Below are 19,672 nucleotides of genomic sequence, written 5' to 3'. Positions count from 1 at the left end.
TCCAAAAGACAAACCTGCTCTATGTAAATCCATGGTACATAACAGTGTCTCCAATAAAAATACATAAATTATCATCAACTAAGCAACACAAAGGCACCCTTATTGATTATTTGTGACTGATCTATGAATAAGTAGATGGAGTGTTAATTATGCATGAAGTTGAAGTGACACGAGTATAGAGAGTCTCTGATGTGGTGCCAGAGCAGGACAGCTTGTGAATAAAACAACATTTGAAAAGTGATTAGTCACAATTGACACACTTCACACAGGGGTTCAAATCCCGTCCCCGCCCGTGTGGAGTTTACATTTTCTCCCCGTGCCTGGGTGGGTTTTCTCTGGACACTGCGATTTCCTCCCACGTCCCCAAAACATGCGTGGTAGGTTGATTGAAGACTCTAAATTGCCCGTAGGTGTGAATGTGAGTGCGAATGGTTGTTTGTTTGTATGTGCCCTTCGATTGGCTGGCGACCGGTTAAGGGTGTACCCCGCCTCCCGCCCGAAGATAGCCCGGATAGGCTCCAGCAGCCCTAGTGAGGATAAGCGGTAAATAAAATGGATGGATGAAATATCACACAGCCATAAGGATTCAGACCCTTTGCTCAGTATTTATTAGAAGCCCCCTTTTGAGCTAATACAGCCATGAGTTGTCTTGGGAATGATGCAACAAGTTTTTCACACCTGGATTTGGGGATCATCTGCCATTCCTCCTTGCAGATCCTCTCCAGTTCTCTCAGGTTGGATGGTGAACGTTGGTGGGCAGCCATTTTCAGGTCAGGTTTTTTTTTTTAACAAACTCCATGTGGGCTTTCATGTGTCTTGCGCTCAGGAGAGGCTCCCGTCGGGCCACTCTGCCATAAAACCCCGACTGGTGGAGGGCTGGAGGGATGGTTGACTTTCCCGACTGCACATCTGGAGCTCAGCCACAGTGATCTTTGGGGTCTTCTTTACCTCGCTCACCAAGGCGAGTCCAGTTCTGTGCAATTTATTATTAATACATGAGATAAAGGTAATTCTCACATTTGACTGACTCCTGGCAAACAATTCTTAAGGTACTGTACATCTTAATTTAACATGTTTATGTTTATTATTGTGGGCGGCTCAGAAAATGGATGGATGGATGGATAATTGTGACATGGATCATTTTTGACCCACTTATGGAAAAGTGTAGGGTCCAGTCATTCGTGCATCGGGTTAAATATCTCGTCTTTGTTGCGTATTCGGTTGAATACAGGATGAAAAAGATTTGCAAGTGATTTGATTCTGTTTTTATTTACGTTTTACACAACGCCCCAACTTCACTGGAATTGGGGTTTGTATATTTTGTGACGCTTGCCCTTGAACCTTTCTGACATACCTCGGAAATATGCAAAATTGCAAACAACTGGAAGATGAATTTCCAGTTTCTAACGTGGACCAAATTGGAGTGAGGCTTTAAGATGTGAAACTTGTGTAAGAACAGGATATTCTACTATTCACACATGGGGGGGGGGATGATGGTTCTTTGAAGCAAATGTCACCAAAAGTGTTTCATTATTTAGGATTGTTGTTTTTCAAAGCACTAATTGAAAAGTGTCGTATGTTTGTTCTTCTGACGGTTGCGCATCACTCCAGTTGAAACATCGCGTCGCCCCTGTGTGACATCCCCCTTCTTTTTTTTTTTTTTTTTTTTTTTTTTTCTATCTAATGAACGCTCAATTTTCAGACGCGCAGTCAGAGAGGAAAGAGGGGGGAAAAAGAGAGCGACATCAAGAGAGGGAGTCAGCTCGTACGTGTGCGTCGCTGTTGGTTGGACTCACAGGTTTACGCGACCGAGGAGAGGAGCGCGGGCGGCGGCGGTGGTGGTTGGGGGGGGGGGACACACCGGCGCAAAGAGAGGCAACTTGAGACTATTACGCCAAGATCTCCCGTCGAAGGTAAATGCGCGAGCAGTTTGTCCCACTAATTGCACGTCCTCTCGCCGATATGCGCGTGTTTGGCACCGACTGAGGCTCGGAGCCAGTCTCCTCTGTCTGTCTGTCTGTCTGCGCCTGTCAGGAAATTCCTCATTTGAAAAGATGCTGCAGCGAGGACACTTTTTGGCGTAACGTACACACACGCGAGGGATTTGATTGCAGTTGTCGTCGGTTTTAAACGCTGCGCACCTCGTGCGTTTCTGCGAAATTCAGCTCGTCCCGCACGCATGTCGACTCGGCAGTTTAAAACAATTGTTCTTACATCGCTGTGATGTTTGATGATATTTGAATGGAGGCCAGAATTCCTGAATAAATGGTAACCCGCTGTGACTCGAGCTTTCCACTGGCGCGCTCCGTTCCGTGCCATCCCCCTTTGGGTTTCGTTTTCAGCCACGTCCGAGCTAACCGCCGTCAATCAATGTGTTGATTCTATTCTAAGCAATTAGAAGCAACGAGATGGTTGCCACTTTCCTCGTGCAAATCGGACTGGTTTTACGCGCGAGAGAGGACTCGGAACAGACGGCGTGTGCGCCCCCTCCTGCAGGCGCCACCGGAGACCGAGGAAGAGCAGCCCTGTCTGTCACACACCATGCAGCCCCCCCGGGGCCAGAACATTTGTAAAAAAAAAATATATATATATATATATATATATTTTTACCTGCTCAGCGCCCATATGTGCCATTTCCACTCGGTTCATCGCGTCTCTAATGAGCTCGATCGGCTACAAAAGCCCCACCGGATTGCAGCCATTTATTAGGCGACCCTACATAATAAGTACCCAGAGGAGGGGAGCCGTTTGTGCTTGTGCAAAAAAAAAAAAAAAGGCTCTTTTGGACGCTTTCCACAAGAGCAGCTACGAATGTTTATGTTTGTGACTCTATTGAGCCTTTGGGAAATACATTTGCTTGGATTTATGACCCGTTTTCTCAGGTTGTATCGATTATTGCAGCCCGCCATGTACTATGTCTTTGTAAGAGTAAGAAAAGTGGCTCTCCCGTATCTATATATAATTTGTTGATGTTACAGAGGGCACAGAGAGGTTTCGATACACTCAACTCTGAAAGCTGGGTCAATTCTCAAGAGGGAGAACTGTGCACTGAAAGCCCCTTGTTAAACTAATGCGGGAAATGAACGCTATCGCATACGTATACGATGGGTACGATGGGCCTTAAGCGACTAATGACTCGGATCAATGCCAGACATGTTTATGTATGCGGAAAGCTCATGTATTGCATCTGTATCGCTGCAACTGTGTGTCAATGTCGTGACTCCGTTTGCTCGTTTTGAACGTTACGCACGTATGCGTGACTTTTCACTTTGCTTGCATTTCTCAGCTCAGTGGTTTCTTTGTAATACGTTACATGAGAAGTGATGTTTCACACACACACACAAGCAGATTTTCTTTTCAGTAAATAGTTTTCAGTTTAAACATTATGCCCAATAAGTGCAAGGGGGGGAACAGGTGAAATTTGGACGTGGGTTCCGCTGGCCATGAGGATATATTTGAAAGAAAACCGGAAAATAAGTACATGTAAAAGAAGAAGAGGGACCAAAGTGTGGTCGTTGAAGACGTTCTGCCTAGAAACAGAAGAGACAGACACCCAAATTCTCATTTCAGGCAGATTTCTGGACTTGTGCTACAGCTGCAGATTTTGTGAAGTAAAGGATGGAAGCTGGACACATTTTTAACCACAACCGCACTTTTCCAGAGGAAAAGTAGAGACTGTATCAATCCCCCCCCCCCCCGCTTTGAGATGATAGTGATATCGTCGGTGCCATTCAAGTTTGCGGCTCACTTGCGTAATGGCAAAGACATGCGCTTAATCGTCTGCTTTTATCTACGGTTTGCAGTTCAAATCCAGCGTGACACTTGAGCACAGTAATAGAATGATTCCTTTTTTTTAAAAAATTCAGGTCTCCATTAGCAGATGCACTTGGGAATAATCAATTTTTCAGGGCTCGATAATATCAAAATAAAAAACAAAACAAGCAGACCACCAACTGCTATCATTGTTGATTCTTCATCCGCACGTTTTTCTACGGGCACTTTTAAGCACTTTATTCAACAAGGTAAATTCTTCACTGATGAAACAGTATTGATCAGAATTCTGCAGATCGCACGGAAAACGATGGTTCCTAGCGGAGGTGCTGTTGATTCAGTCTCAACTACACGTACGCGCTCACATTTATGCTCACAAGTCAGTCGAACAGGAAACCTTTTAGCTGGCGATGGATGGAATTCCATCCACAGAAAAAATGATAAAAAGGAATCTGCGCTATAAAAGAAGAACGTGCGAGATGTTATAGCGTGCTTCAAAAAGTTGCTGCCTTGGTTGTAATGTTTTGCCAGGACTGCAGAAATAGTGATTCAGCCTTTATGAAGTTTCCTGATCATCATTTGGTGTTGGGAAAACCACCTCTCCCCCAGTTGTGGCCAAAGCACACAGGGAATGCGGTAAATGATCAGTGAGCCTCGACTTCCTTTTCATTCCCTCCTAATGAGAGCGGGAGAACCCCCAAGATGAGCACCCGCGGCGGCTTTTCCCACCAGACCGAGCGTGCGGCAGTCGATGGACGCGCACCATTCATTGCCTGACAACGCTGCGGAATGAATCAGACAGCACAGCCTCCCAGGAACGAGAAAACAAATTCTTAGTGATCAAGACATGAACACTCCCCAAGGGCCAGAAATAACATAAAAGTAGAGTTCCCTTTGCAATATAGAAAAGGAAACAAGGACTTTCCAAGATCCCTTCAGTTCTTGAATCCCAGGAACAATGAACATAGGTTTGATCAGACCTTCGGCAAAGTGTGTATCCTCCGGTGTCAGCCTTTTGGAGGGGGAGGGAAAAGGCTCGTGACTTGGCATTGACTTTGCGGGGAACAGATTCTCCGCTATATCTTTTCCGATGACCTGCTTAAGTGATTTTTTTTTTCACCCATACGTTCTGCTCGCTCTAAAATTCTCATCGATGAGAAAGATGACGAAGGACACGTTTCCTCGGCGTGCCTTTTGATGGTGGTTAATCAAGGGAGGTGAAGACACATGATTGCTCAAGCTCCCTTGTAAAATGCTTGGAATTCATCACAGGGTTTTGTTACAAGCATCGCAACCTCTGTTTTCCCTCTGTAGTCTGTGATGCGATGTTCTCCCTAGATTGCGGTTAGAGCCGGACATGGCGGCCTCATCCTGAGTTGTGTGGAGACCTGGAGATGGTGAAGGGAGAGAGGGAGCGGAGGTGGATGGTCATTTCGAGGATATGGCCGAACTTAGCAGTGTTTTTCCTCAATGGGGGCACTTTTCAGATGATGTCGCTGTTGGTCAGGGTCTGATTGTTTTCGGTCTGGCGCTGCTGTTTGCTCTCATCAGCACGGTGGTGTGCACCTTATCCATGCTTGAGTACTCCACAATTATTTTTGATGTTGAATATGAGCCAGGAATTTGGTGCCACCTAATGATTGTTGCTCGGAACAGTTTTCAGAACCTTATTGGAAATATCTAATTATGTTTGAGTGCCAAACATGCAGGATTAAATCACTGAGTGAGTTGATTGTACTTTTTTGAAGTCAAAAGGTGGCTTTCAATAATTGCAGTACAGATCTCTGTAGCATTGAACTTCTTCAACCATTTGAGGTTGTTTTTTTTTTTTTGGAGCTTCTGTGTTGATAAACAATGAAGTGTTTTTCATGAATGATACCCAATAGTTACATTTATGGAATCAACACGGACAGCACTCTATTAAAGATGCAGTAGACGTACTGAGTTTGCATTACAAACAAAAACACGACCCCCACATCAAATGACATGACGTGGACAGTATTTATGTATGTATGTGTTTATTATTTTGACATTTTCTTCAACGCAAATACTGTACTCTAAAATCAAACTCTTCGATTATGTTGTTGGTCAGATACGTGCACAGACATTTTGTGGGGCAGGTGCACAAGCCAAAAAAAGGGGCATCCATCGCAAATAATTCCGATCAGTGTCTGCGCCAGGGCACGTTCGATAGGTGTCAAATTTTACCATTCAAACAATGCGTGCGATTCACAAGCGTAGCACCCAATTTGTTTCTCACAGTGGAGAATGAATTCTCAGATATTGCCGTGCAGGCGCCAAATGCTAGGCTAAGTTTGAAAGCACTCAGCTCACTGATGATCCTATGCATGCACATATTAATCTGACAGAAAGTGATGCGATGACATGCAAATGATCAGCATAGTTTTCTGATTTGAATTTTGTTTTGTTTCTCTTTTATCTTTACCTCACTGTTAGTGACTGAAATTAATCGATTTATGCTTTGATTAAATTCTATCGAAAGATTGGCACAAAACTGTCACCAATATCAATATACCTTATCAGACTGTCACGTTGCTCAACTTTAAGACCTATCTTTCATTTCCAATTATAAAGCAAATTTGGGTTGTGAAAAATAACGATTGGGTGGTTTAGATCAGGGCATGTGGCCGATCTTAGTCAACTGTGGGCCCGTGAAGACCTTTGATACAAACAAACTTGATGTGACAATGGGCCTGTTATTATGCCAATAAAATCAAAATAGACAGCTTTTCCTTTGTATGAATCATTCTTGTATATGCTGGTCTATATCATAGACCATGCAGGGTTGTCAAACCCGTACTGTATTTGATGTCAAAGGGCCAGACCACTAAAATCATATCAATTATAATCATAAGTAAAAATAAGGGTTTCCCTTTATTTGAATGCAAAACGAAACAAGTACATTAGGGAAATGGATTTAATGACTTTTACAAAACAACCTCAGCTATCTTGAGAAAATTTTGCTTCACCTTGTCATCTGCATGTGTGCATAGTAACTGACAGTCACTGTTTTAAGGCACAAACAATATAGTATTGCACTATTAAATTAAACCAACTAATGAAGACCTTGGAATTATTACCATTTTTCTACACATGGATAATCATTCTCCAAATTATTCTTAGTCCCCAACCCCATAATTTCTTATGTGTTTTTTCGCGTTAGAATTTATCCTGCGAACCGGATTGTACCACCTAGAGAGCCGCTTTTGGTACGCGGCCGAATGTTGGACACCGCTGATATAGCGCAATATAGTTTACAAAACTACTTGTAACCCTCAAACGTTTAAGTATAAATGCTTTCGTTAAAATATCTCTGTAAGTACGTGTGACTTTTGGCCAGCATGCTGCAATGATAAAAAAAAAAAAGACATTCTAACGATCTGTCTTTCTATCCGTCTGCTGCAGCTAGCCTGTATGCTTTCCCCTTCTCTCTTCATTAACATGACAACGTGACAATTTAACGCGAGTAAACAGCAAGACAAGGCTTTGAAATCACAGATTTCATGAGCGCAAAACTGTCAACAATCTGTTGTGTAGACTTTGTGGTTAATTTTGCACACAACTTAGTCGGTCCTTTCCACCCGTGCTTCTGAGTCGCAGGAAGCAGCGCTCAGCTGCGTGCATGTCATGAGAAATCAAGAGGAGAGTGGAGGCAGGGGCAAGGCGGGAGCCTATGCGAGGGGCACAATTCTCTCAAGGACTCGAATACATGCTTGTCAGATGATTGATGACGGAGAGGCTATTTAAAAAAAAAAAAAAAGATTAATAAAGAAAAAAAATGGGCTCCATGCAAAAGGAAACTTTTCTTATCCAGGGCAAAAGGGCTAACCACTAGGGGTCTATGTATGCACGTCCTTGTTGTTGGAGCGTTTCCTAAAGTCATTTATGAGTTATGCAATTTATATTTTTCATCCAGGATAAGAAAAAAAATATGTTTTCCAAATAAGTTTGACCTTTTGTTTGTCAGTCAGCACATACTGTAGTTCTTCACCCGACAGCAACCAAATACTATGCTGTACGGTTACGGTTGACATATTGATTGAGTTGCCTCAGAGGTAGGAAAATTCCTTTTGAAAATTGCCCACTTAGAAGTACTTATGCAACAAAGCTGAACATTGGGTAGAAAACAGCATACAAATGACATTTGAATGAGACTATTTTCTGGCAATTTGTTCAACGCCCCACAGCATCACACTCCAAAACAACAGAGTCTTGACACGAAACATTCTAAAAAAAAAAAAAAAAAAAATAAAATAAAAAGAATGACATGCTGATATTTTACCTCAATTCAGAAACTGTTTGGACGTAATGTTTTCACAAGTCATTTAAGGAGCAGTCTTCTTTTTCAACTCATTTCAGAGCATTATTATTATTATTTTTTTTTCAATACCGTATCCCACTATATTTTCAGGAGAACAGGCCGTGGAGAGTCATCACGGAGGGGCACTGATTGTGTGCAGGTGATGTTCATGCGAGGTTATATAACGTAACATTTTTCATGATAATGATGAAGGAACCCAGGAGTGTGAGCTCTCACCAAGCTGCATGGAAACCGAATGAACGCTTGAGTGCATCGAATCGAAACGCATACTAAACCTGATATGTAGCTTTAAATTCCCTTGGTCTTGCTTTTTCCGATTCAAAACACAGAGACACTTGATTTCAAATTTCAACAATGTCTATTGACATTTTAACAGGACTTTGTGTGCAACAAAGAGTGAAACTATTGTCACTCAAGATATCAACATTTGAAATATGGGTTGAGCTTCCTTGCACAGATTTTAGTTGGTGAATTTATGGCAGTGTTTGTTTGTTTTTTTGCTTTGTTTCTAATTTTGAATGTTGCCAGTAATTTTGCGACATGCTATATGTGCCTGCGTACAGTAGGTGTGCGCCTGGGGTGGTGCTATTGTGCATCTGCACGGCTGCATATTATCAAGACGCCTCCAGTATTATAAGCTGCCACCTCTGACATACAAATACCTTAGGAATTCTTTACATCCTTTTGTAAATTTGCCCACTCCACAAATGTAATTGGCTCATTCCTGTGTTAAATAGCTGCTCCCACAGGACGCCGGTATTGTATACAGAAGACTCTGTCTGTCGCTCTGCTTCTCAGGGACTTTGAGGCTGAATTACTGTTTGACAATGATGAACGGAGTCTGGTAGTGCTTACAGCACGGACTTCATTTGTGGGGACTGGCATGCAAAGTCTGAGAGACTTCATGGCAGTGGTCTGGCATGTGGGGGGCAGTCATCTTTGAGGAAAGAAAAAAAATCGCCCCCTTTCAGAGTTCCTGTTGGTGCCCTGACAGCATTGGTTGTGTTCCTGCACTCTTCTCATTAATGAATGCACAAATAAAATTCACTTTGATACTAGTCCTAATGCCCATATCAGTTACATAAGTTAACAGCTATTGTGCGCCATCGGAGTAAATTATGATCGGCCGTTATGCATAATAAACTTTCTTCTACTGTGCTGAACATGAGCAAAAGCTATGTTTATGAAATAACTCAGATAAATGTGTAGTGGCAATCGAACGCACATGTGACTCTGAATGCCTGCTTTAACTGAAGCTGCACAGTAAACACACACGCAGTGGTTGCCTCTTTTTCCCTGCCTCAGGGCAAGGGTTTAGTGTTTAGCTCCAGCTGATGCAGCAGTTTAGAAAAAAGCGGCGAAACAGGGTCAAAATTGCCCAAGCTAGAAAATGAGAGATGCGGAGATGGATGAATTCTCAGCAAAATGCAGATGTTCACATCGATGTGTGTGTGTGTGTGTGTGTGTGTGTGAGAGAGAGAGAGAGAAGCAGCATGTATAATTCTGTGACAAGTCTAAAAACTGTCTAGTTAGGGTGCATCACAAGATGGATGAAACAGCGAATTCGCTTCATGTGGTAAGGGGAGACGGATGGAGCTCAAAATGCTTCATCTGTGCGAGTCCCGATAGTCGCTGAGTCGACATAAGTCAACGCCATGGCAATGAGTCTGGTATGTTTCGGAAACAGTCGCTGTTAAAAACCTGCTGGACATGTTGGGGAAGTGAAAGGTCCCATTTTAGAACAGATTGGCTAATGAAATATCAGCACCGCACAGAGCGCTAAGAAAACCCAGCAGTAAAGGGAATACCTGTTCGATCCCCTGCCAAATTCTCGTGATTAAAAAAAATGTGATTAATGATTGGAGTCACTTTTCCCATTGAAGGCAACGTGGCAAATGTACGCTGCGCGCTGCATATGCATGTGCCCAGGTGTGTGATCATTTTGCAGCCTCTTCAGCGCTTCAACCCATGAAGTTCATCAATATTGAAATGAATGTGTTGTGGTTCAGTTGTCATGTGCGATATTTCTGCCCTGCGAGCCACTTGAGGAGACTTTTTGATGAATGGGCAATTAGTTGCCGAGTCCTCGTGCCTGGCGGGTGACTGATCTCTTTTTAATGGCATTCTTCTTTCTTTGATAAAACACAAAATGAATCATCGATACACCAACCCCCGAGGAGCACACAACGCAGAATATAATTGTAATTGGGTTTGTAGCAGCACATTGGTGGTCAAACGTGTCTTCGTGTGGATGTGTATGTCCGTGTGTGTGTGTGTGTACGTGTGTCGTAGTTTGAAAAGAGAACTTTTGTGGTAATTGTGGTCAACCACAGTTGGATGCTTATGTTTACTTTGCCTAAGCTTTATACAGTATATAATCCCCTCGGGTGTGCGTTCATGATAATAAGTCCATCTACATCATCAACATTGATCTAAGAAATGTATCCTTGCTTAGAGCTCCTCATTGTTTTTCGTCCCTTTGAGTGTTTGATGCCATCAAAGAACAGTCCAATTAGATGTGGCAAGTCTCCCCTCTGAAACCCACTTTTAGGCTTCACTTTTTTCCCCCCCTTCTGATACTTTAATCAAAAAGTCTTGTTTTTATGAATCATTAATGCCGCTGGAATGAAAAGACTAGAAGAAAAGCTCAAAGAATTTAAAGTCCCCCCCCCCCCTTCCAGTGGATTCAGCCTGTTTCATGGGCGGAGGGGTGTCTTCAAGCATCTTAAACCATACAGTACAGCCGACCTGGAGCTATTGCACCTAAGCGGCATACCAGTTCTACATAACATTTACTTTATATTTGTCACTGAAGGTCACCTACTGCATTGCTGCAATTTCCTAAGCAAACCAAGCAGTTTTGAAATGAGGAGATTAGTGTCATGATATCTGAGCAGATGAGCTTGGAGGGCTGGAAGCACGAGACAATAATCTCCTAATATGACACTGCAGGAATGTGTTTCTTATTTCTGCCTGTGTGCAATGGGCACATTTGGATTTTAAAGGACAGGAGGCATATTATGCAATTTTTTCTTCCGCAGCTTAAAACAGTTGGCAGTTGTCTTAATAAAAGGTTTCTGAAAATCTTTGGTCAAAATACACAAAGGATAAAGAATTACAGAACACTTAAAAGAGCTTTTAAATTCATTTTCACGTTTTTTTCTGAATACATTGAACATGTTTCAAGAGAAGTGCTGAAAAAGTGCAAAGACTGAGAACAATTGTTGAGCTATATTTAAATGAACCACACCACACCTTTCTAACAAACAAGGGACACTGTCTCGCCCTCAGGCTGGGCAGGGACTGACCGCATTGTGGGCCCTGTGGGTTAGGGGGCGTCTTGCTCTCCTGGGGGTGGATGGGGTGGTGGGTGTTGGCCTACTCGGAGTGGCCGGTTGTCGTGTCGCCTCGGTGGGGCCGGTGGATTGCCCTGGGTCCCCCGGTGTGGGACCTGTCCCGTCCGCCGGGCTGCTCTCGGCGGACTCCCGGGCTCGATCCTGCCTCTCGATTGATGAGGCGGGGTCCTCAGCCACCGCGGTGCAGGCACACCAATTACAGGACACTTCTGTCAGTCGTTGTGCATGCGAAACTGTGTCAATTCACTTGCATGTGTCTGCAGGCACACACCCCTGGGACCTTTTCGCTGGGTTTGGGCCCACTCACCCATTGCGACAAATAACTCGTGAATATGCAAATTGAATGGGTATCCCCTCACTCACACTCTGGTCCTATAGATATTTATAATCTACATAGCCACCACATTTCAGTTGTACAGGCGGTTTCACGACCCTTGTCCTGCATGCTTCTTCTCCTGTCCTTGTCCTGTCCTATCTTGTCCTGTTCTTCCCTCACAAGGTGTAGCACTACTGCCCCATACAACACTCATCTAATGTGTCATTGTTCTAGATATATAATGATTTACTTTCCTCATCTTGTTTAGTTAGTGCTTTTTCTTTTGTTGTCTTCATTTCTCACTCCCCTCTAGAACCCTTGTTCTGTTTGACTGATCGAGTGATTCTCAATAAATAGCCATTATAATACTAAAAAACCACAGCGGCAGCTATATATATATATATATATATATATATATATATATATAAATAATAAATTAATAATTGAACAGGACACACAAAAAAAAGAATTTTTGAGCTATAGCGTTCAACTATTTTTCACGATCTCAGTTGTATGGATTTTTTGGGTAGAGCTTAAACGGGGCCCAGGTAAGCACTTGGGCTTCTGGCATTAGTTGGCCCACCCACACTACATAAGTACCGAGCGCCTTCAGTGGCTATTCGGCAAGATAGTAGCCGTTTGTGGTCTGGTGCACTGCTGTTGGGGTCCGGCCAATTAGCCAGAGCCGCGCCCTGCATGGGTCCTCACTACGGAGACACTTCAGGGAAAGATAACGTGTTTATTACGTGTGCTAGCTTGCGAGCTAACGAGCTAACTGGCCAGCAAGTTAACAAGGCAGCGATCTTGCCAGCATGGCATCGGCTCGTCCGATAAATTGCCGCACAGACACAGACAGACTTCATTGATTGCTGAAGGTTTCGTTTTGTGGATTCAGCGGAAACACCCACACAGTCCTGCAGTTCGATTGGGGAGCCTTATTTGATATACTGTAATTGCCGAGTTTTTTATTCATTCAAATTTGGCAGACTTGTTAACAAGACTCTTCTCTATGGTGTGTCAAATTTGCCCATTTTTTTTGGTCACTTTATTAGATCTGTAACATTCACTTGTAACAGTCTGGTTGAAATGACTCAGTTTTGCGTTTGTGTTGCGACTTGGTGAGAGGCTGCTTGTTCTCAAACAGCCCAGAGTCAGAAGAGAAAAGCAAGCCCCGATAAAGACCGACGTTTTCCCTCTTGGAGGCAGTACTTCATCACCAAGCTGCCAAATTAGTCTTGTCAATTAGTGTGCATTTCCATGCATCGGCCAGTCTCTAAAAATAAATCCTGAAAAATACAGCAAGATGTTAAAGGAGCTGATAGGCTTAATTGTCATTGTGTCATCTCCTATAGCAGTTACTTTTTTTTTTATTTTTTTATAAAACAAAAAATAGTGTATACTGCAGGTTTAGGTACAGCAACAAAGTATTTGTTTTCCATTACATTTTAAGACTGACTTCAGGTGTATATTTTTCTTCTTATCAACCTTTGATAAGGCTGAAAAAAAGAAAAGAAACACACATAGACACATCCTTTTATGCTTGTTGAACTGAGCTGTGGTGAGGAATGATGAAGTCTCTTTGGTTCTATCGTTGACATTGTGAAAGTGTATACAACACACACATACACATGCACACGCACGTGCGCACACACACTTACATGCACGCACACAAAACAAAAAAAGCCCAAGAAAACGCAAGAAACATGAACAATCTGAATTGGGATCAGCAGCAGTCAAGCCACTTTGTCATGTCATCTTGTCCCGTTTTCTTTTGATTAATTGTTTCTTGAACTTGTCAAATTCTTCAACAGTCTGAGAGAGAACTTGTCTCGTCCTAGCCTACATGCACAGAAGGCCAAGTGAATTGTTATGGGTTGTTGAATTATTTGTTCATTATCTTTACTGGCAAATAGCCTGCCAACCAAAAAACAGATGGACAGCAAACACAAAGCGTCGGCTCCTTGATTTTGCATTCGCGTTTACAGTTGGACTCTTTTGATTGACTTAGTTGTATTGCACATCATCATTACAAATTGGTAAAACAAGAAATCTAATGGTGCTTAAGATTTTTGGATCAGATTAGTTTTTTTGTTTTTGTTTTTGTCAAAGCTAGGCTACATACAGTGTGGGGCAAAAAAAAAAAAAATCGAATAACTCGGCTAAGTCGACTTAAAAAACTAGGTCGACGCAAACGTTCTGGCTCGAAGTTCTGCCGGGACGAAAGAAAATAATAATAATTAAAAAAATAAACTTCTGTCCAGAGCCATGCTTGCGCCACCGGAACCTTTTTTTTCTCACGGAAATTTAAATTATGACTTTTCATTCAAGTAAAAAAAAAAAATGACAACAAAAAGGTCAGATAAGCTAAGAGTTAGCCCAGCTTCTTCTTCTTCTACTACTTTTTTCTTCCTCTTGGTATTTTCTGACAGTCTGAATGCCCTGTGGCACCATTATGCCTTTCACAGATCAGTCTCAGTACTACGACAGACACCGTTACGTTGTTATGTACTACGTACGCACTAGAAAGGCAATAAGCACACACCTGGCCGCAACAGAGACTTGCGGACTTGTAGAGATAGGCAATTGGAAAGATGCAAAGGGGAATCTCCTTTTTGGATTTAGACTTCAGAAACATCGTTATCATTTTTCTGACCTTAGGTGGTTGCCCAGTTCAGCGACCCCATTTATTGTCTGAAACCTTTAATGGTGATGCACACGGTCCCCTGGGCACATGGGCAATCAAGTATACCAAAATAAGAAGTTGGGTGCACCGAGTCTGCGCCTACAGTATACTGTATGTGTTTAACTCAGGTTGCACATTTCTCAGCGGCACGGTGGCCGACTGAGTTTGCATGTTCTCCCTGTGCCTGTGTGGGTTTTCTCCGGGTACTCCGTTTTCCTCCCATATCCCAAAATCATGCACGGTAGGTTAGGTTGAAGACCCTAAGTTGTCCGTAGGTATGAATGTGAATGCGGATGCTTGTTTGTTTATATGTGCCCTGCGATTGGCTGGCAACCAGTTCAGGGTGTACCCCGCCTCCTGCCCGCAGTTAGCTGGGATAGGTTCCAGCATACCCGTGACCTTATAGTGAGGATAAGCGGTGTAGAAAATGGATGGATGCGCATTTCTCTTTAAAGTCCTACTACACTTTTACCTGGGATCGTCAAGATCTCTCTCTGTTGCTTCTGCCAGATTTAAACAGTCAAACATTAGTGTAACACCCCATCCGCTCCAAATACAAATTTGTTCTTGAGTGCCTGCCAAATGGCCTCTATATTTTATGAACCTTCACTCGACAAATGGACCATCTTGAGACTAATTATCACGGTCGCACTCAAACACAAAGGCTGTTCATTATTGCACTAGGAACACACTTGTTTTGACTTGGCGAACACAGTACAGCAGAACAGGGCTTGAATAATATTTTAAAGTAGACCACGCTTGCTTTAGATGTTGTTTTTCTTTTTTTTTGTGTGTTGTAAAGTCACTCTCTTTTGTAAATGGTGAGTGGCTGCACACCGATTTGTTTTGTGTCCGGGATGTCAAGCTTGGCTCATGCTAGTTTCCCTTTTTGGGTTTACCTTGGAATGCCATTCAATTATCATAACAATTTCCCCCAGTGTATGTACAAGTAAGACAAGCAGAGGTTTATCTGTTGTTCCATTAGGTGGAAGGAAGTTGTTGCAACTTTTGACTTGTCCCATCAGGGGTAGCCAGAGCAAGTCACTCGCGAGATTTGTTTGGCACACCTGACGCAACCCACCCATTTTTTTCTTTGCAGTATTGGGATGCTGGCTGGAATTCTTATCGATCATAAATCGACTATTTTGCCCATCTTTTGTATTTATCAATAGCTATCCTTGCCTTGTGGTAAGAATTAAATATAACAAAATACCAATTTACAAAATCACTGCAATTTTGGGGTGCATTTTGCATTTCTCAGTCCTGTTGAATGGAGTATGCATGTGCACCAGCAGAGGGTAGTGGGCAAAAAGTGTGTAACATCCTGGGCAGGCTGCCAGAGACTTAAAGCGAAATATTGACACGCAAACATGAAAATTAATGACTACTGGAGGCAGGGTTTGAACTCTGACGCCTTCATGGAAGTTTTCAAAAATGCAGTTTGGTTTAATGTCCCAAGTCGATTTTTTTCAAACGCGGGAAATAAATCAACAGGATGTTGTACACAGAAAACGTTATTTAGACCACTGTCAAAGCCTTCAGAGAAATTGTAATGGGAAATCCCTGTGGATATTCTGATGTTTCACTCAATGAGCCAACGTGTTCGTCATTCCTGGTTGTAGCTGGGATGAAATCAGACCTGATGAAACACTCCTGTCTGATTTGTTCAACGACTTGGCATTATGAGTAATAATGATGGTCAATGTTTCAGATCAGAGAATCCATCAACCGATTAGCTAGTGTGAGCCTAATTGTCTCTATATTAGACTGTTACATCAGAGAGATTATGTTTACCTCAAAGCTACACTTCACCTTGAAACGTGTGGGTGTGCATGAGGCCAAAGCTGAACCCAGACATTCATATCCATCCATCCATTTTCAACACCGCTTATCCTAGTTAGGGTCGCGGGATGCTGGAGCGTATCCCAGCTGACTTCGGGCGAAAGGCGGACTACACCCTGAACTGGTCGCCAGTCAGTCACAGGGCACATATAGACACGGACTACCATTCGCACTCACATTCACACCGTCACTGAGTGGGAACTGAACCCACGCTGCCTGCACCAAAGTCAGGCGAGTGTACCACTTCACCATCAGTGACGACATTCATATCAAGTGCCTTAATTGGATAAAACAATATCAAATGAAGGCGGCACAGTGGGCGACTGGTTAGAGCGTCTGCCTCACAGTTCTGATGACCCGGGTTCAATCCCCGGCCCCGCCTGTGTGGAGTTTGCATGTCTCCCCCTGTGGCTGCGTGGGTTTTCTCCGGGCACTCTGGTTTCACAATGACATTTTCGAAATGCGTATGCCTCATCTGCCAGTCTGCCATCGCATTACCAAAGAACGGAAATGTGGAGCGGCATTTTAGGACTGTGCATGGAAAATACTACACTGACTACGCATCCCTGGCTGATTCACTTCAGTGTCATCGGAGTAAACTCAGGTAATAACAAAAAAACGGACATTGTTAATTGTTGTGTTGTGCAAGATTGGCTCATGCGGTGACAACATACATTGGTGCTGAGCTGTGTGGGTGGCCCAGAATTTTAGCTCACTGGTAGCGCTCTGCGCTCTCAAACCAGAGACATGGTCGCAGCCCCCAGCCCCCCCAAATAAAAGGTAGTTCGCGGGAGGTTGGCTGCTTGAAAAGTGGATCTTGGGGCAAAAATGTTTGGGAACCCCTGCTAATGAACAAGTAATTTCAGTTGAAGAGCTGCTTGACACCTCTCTCGTGAATGATATAAAAAAAATCATGCTTTTGCGCATTTGGCGGCCGAGGTGTCACCATGAGATGCTTCATCGTGAAGCCATCGCCTTCTGTTCAATTGCACACAGGCTGTGATGACGACAATGCTGACTCTTACAAAGTGGCTCGAGAATTTCGTGGTTTTCAATATTCAAACACTTTCGAGGTTGACATCCGTTCAAACGTCTCAGATTTTTCAACACTCAAGTGGTGCAGCCTAATATAGGATTCGACGTATGTGTCAACTCTTCTTGGAATTCTTTATTGCGTTTGATTTTGTAGGGCTGACACGTTTTCAGTTGTTGTCCCAACACCATCAACATGAACAAATCCCACTGTTCTCCATTCGTCAGTCTCTCTTTGAATAGACCCATACAGATATTGAGTGGTGACACGTAGTATGGCACAAAGACAAAAGTCTGCATGAACAGATACTCTTCTGATCTTTAGGTGAAGACTAATAATCCTTACGCATTTGCAGGAGAGCAGCTGGCGATGAAGGAAATATATGACGCGCATGCGAGTGTTGTGGTGTGTGACACATCTGGGTAAAACAACACAAGGGGGTCCTGACAGAAATGAGCTGAGAAAGAGCCTGCTCACATTGTGCTCTGACTCACTGACACTTCTCACACATGCTCACCTCCCGCTGTCGCTCCATGCTCCCGCTAGCTATCTTGCAACCTGATGGTACTGAGCGTGTTAATACATGCACCATTTAATGCTTAGAAAGGTGTGGGTGTGTGTATGTGTGTGTGTGTGTGAGAGAGAGAGAGAGACTTTCTTTTTTTGAAAGATGGAGGCTGAGAGAATACAAGCACAAGCCACAAGGGCGAGAGAGAAAGATGTCCCACGTTCTGTTCATTGCATTTGAAATGGATCAAGTTTACTCGATGAATGAGAGTGCATCAGTGTGTGACCACGGAGATGACATTGTGGGAGTCAGCCTGCGAGATCTTGTATTTAATTCTGTTTTTCTAGTGCTGCCATGCTCTCCAAGGTTAGCTTAGAAGTAATGAAACAAGCAAGTGGAATGTGTTGAAATCTAATATTTTGTGATTGCGCGCAAGCTTGCAGGTGTGTGTGTATGTGTGTGCCTGGGTCTGTGTCTTCTCCCACTAGGGATTGTGTTTCAGTCAGTCAAGCCTGACAGATAACGGCCCTCAGTGTTCGTCACATCTATTATTGAGGGGATGGGAAATTGATCAGCTCTAACAGCCAGTGTTAGCGTACGTATCTTCGTCTTCTCTCGACTGGTGCCTTCTGTGTCCAGCACGTATCCCTCCCCGTTACTTCTTTCAGCTTCCAGTAACCAAGCCTCTCAAAAGTTCAATGTTTCCAATTTGGCAGAATTTCAAATTGTAGTGCGAATCAGGATATAGGCCAGGAATTTGATTGTTGAGTCTTGTTCTGCCTTAGGCACATAATCATCAGGCATAGAAAAATACCTCTGAATGGGATAAGAAACCATACCATATACATACAGCTGCAACCAGAAGTATAAATACACTCACCATGGGCAAGTATATCATTTTTGGGGTTCTTCCCAAACATCCTCATTTGTTCCTTTCGTCTAAGAGTGTCGGCTTCCAAATCTCTGCAAAGTGGTGATTATGTATAGTTGCTCGAACGACTCTTTGCAGTTGTTTTGAAATAGCTCCAAAACAATTGCATGTAAATCTACAATTCTCCTTCTTAGATATTACTTAATTCTAGGGATGTTCAATACTTTTTCCCCCCCACCCCAATACGAATAGTACTATTGATACATAAAATTTCAATCAACAGATAGGTAGGTCAGTGATGGTGTAGTGGTACTTTAGCCGGACTTGGGTGCAGGGAGTGTGGGTTCAGTTCCCACTCAGTGACAGTGTGAATGTGAGTGTGAATATTTAATTGTCCATGTCTATATGTGCCCTGCGACTTTCTGCCGACCAGTCCAGAGTGGAGTCCGCCTATCGCCCGCAGTCAGCCGTGACCCCGAACAGGATAGCCAGTATTGAAAATGGATGGACAATGACAGATAATTGTGAACAAAGACCTTTCTTTCTTTCTGAAGCACATGGTGATTCACCATGTGTCAAACCGCTGCAGTGTCGCGCCAGCTACTGGCGAGGAGGACTTTCTTGAATGCGAGTGTGAAAGGTTGTTTGTCTATACACAGTATATGTGCCCCGCAATTGCCTGGTGACCAGTACAGGGCGTAACCTCACCTTTTGCCCAGCCGGGATAGGTTCCAGCTCACCCACGACCCTAGTGAGGATAAGTGATAAGTATAAAAGATGGATTGATATACAGTATTTTGATTGTTCACTTTGAGGTTAGCACTCTACTGAGTGCCATTCTCGTTACCGCCACAGAAGGAGAATATTTATTCTTTGTTGTTTTGTGCTCATTTGTTGGTTCGTTAGGGAGTAGTATTACACAAAAATGACGAAAGCAATTAACATTGCAA

At 43.2% G+C, this 19,672-nt stretch overlaps 1 protein-coding gene across 4 annotated transcripts in view; it reads left to right on the top strand.

Moving 5' to 3' along the window:
* LOC133489023 (uncharacterized) overlaps nucleotides 1-19,672 on the top strand; it is a 214,509-nt gene that overhangs the window by 28,500 nt on the left and 166,337 nt on the right. Inside the window, exon 1 of one of the 4 annotated variants that reach the window (XM_061797641.1) lies at nucleotides 1,611-1,913. The exons of 2 other annotated variants lie outside the window; for them this stretch is intronic. The gene's annotated coding sequence lies outside the window, so the exon portion shown is untranslated. Of the gene's footprint in view, nucleotides 1-1,610; nucleotides 1,914-19,672 lie in introns of those variants that run through there. One more of the 4 variants, XM_061797646.1, reaches the window with a different exon arrangement.

Source organism: Phyllopteryx taeniolatus, chromosome 14 (assembly GCF_024500385.1).
Source record: "Phyllopteryx taeniolatus isolate TA_2022b chromosome 14, UOR_Ptae_1.2, whole genome shotgun sequence".
Lineage (NCBI taxonomy): Eukaryota > Metazoa > Chordata > Actinopteri > Syngnathiformes > Syngnathidae > Phyllopteryx > Phyllopteryx taeniolatus.
Note: the sequence above shows the minus strand (reverse complement) of the source record. Positions and strands in the feature narration are given on the sequence as shown.